Here is a 1,406-nt window from a genome sequence, read left to right as displayed (position 1 = left end):
AGAGGCAGGTAAAGCAAGCACTCACTCACACTCCGTCGCCGCGCGCTTGTCCTAGGAACCTTCTTTTCGTTCCCGTTCCTACTCGTCTGGCCGTTCTTCAGTGGGCTCACTCTGCCAAGTTAGCCGGCCACCCCGGCGTTCGGGGTACGCTTGCTTCCATTCGCCAGCGTTTTTGGTGGCCCACTCGGGAGCGTGACACGCGTCGTTTCGTGGCTGCTTGTTCAAAGTCCGCGCAGACTAAGTCTCCCCTCCTGCCGGCCGTCTCAGACCGCTTCCCATTCCCTCTCGACCGTGGTCTCACATCGCCTTAGATTTTATCACCGGACTGCCTTCGTCAGCGGGGAAGACTGTTATTCTTACGGTTGTCGATAGGTTCTCTAAGGCGGCTCATTTTATTCCCCTCGCTAAGCTCCCTTCTGCTAAAGAAACGGCACAAATCATCGTCGAGAATGTTTTCAGAATTCATGGCCTTCCGTCAGACGTCGTTTCAGACAGGGGTCCGCAATTCACGTCTCAATTTTGGAGGGAGTTTTGCCGTTTGATTGGAGCTTCCGTCAGTCTCTCTTCCGGCTTTCACCCTCAGTCTAACGGTCAAGCAGAACGGGCCAATCAGACTATTGGTCGCATCTTACGCAGTCTTTCTTTTCGTAACCCTGCGTCTTGGTCAGAACAGCTCCCCTGGGCAGAATACGCCCACAACTCGCTTCCTTCGTCTGCGACCGGTCTATCTCCTTTTCAGAGTAGCCTCGGGTACCAGCCTCCGCTGTTCTCGTCTCAGCTCGCCGAGTCCTGCGTCCCCTCCGCTCAGGCTTTTGTCCAACGTTGTGAGCGCACCTGGAAGAGGGTCAGGTCTGCACTTTGCCGTTATAGGGCGCAGACTGTGAGAGCCGCTAATAAGCGTAGAACTAAGAGTCCTAGATATTGTCGCGGTCAGAGAGTATGGCTCTCCACTCAAAACCTTCCCCTTAAGACAGCTTCTCGCAAGTTGACCCCGCGGTTCATTGGTCCGTTCCGTATTTCTCAGATCATTAATCCTGTCGCAGTGCGACTTCTTCTCCCGCGATATCTTCGTCGCGTCCACCCGGTCTTCCATGTCTCCTGTGTTAAGCCCGTTCTTCGCGCCCCGCTCGTCTCCCCCCCATCCTTGTCGAGGGCGCACCTATCTACAGGGTCCGTAAGATTTTGGACATGCGTCCTCGGGGCCGTGGTCATCAGTACCTAGTAGATTGGGAGGGGTACGGTCCTGAGGAAAGGAGTTGGGTTCCCTCTCGGGACGTGCTGGACCGTTCGCTGATCGATGATTTCCTCCGTTGCCGCCAGGTTTCCTCCTCGAGTGCGCCAGGAGGCGCTCGGTGAGTGGGGGTACTGGCATGTATTGTCATATTATGTCTTGTTCCTGTTCTTTC

This window comes from Oncorhynchus tshawytscha, linkage group LG14 (genome assembly GCF_018296145.1).
Source record: "Oncorhynchus tshawytscha isolate Ot180627B linkage group LG14, Otsh_v2.0, whole genome shotgun sequence".
Taxonomy (NCBI): Eukaryota; Metazoa; Chordata; class Actinopteri; order Salmoniformes; family Salmonidae; genus Oncorhynchus; species Oncorhynchus tshawytscha.
This window is presented reverse-complemented; position numbering follows the sequence as displayed.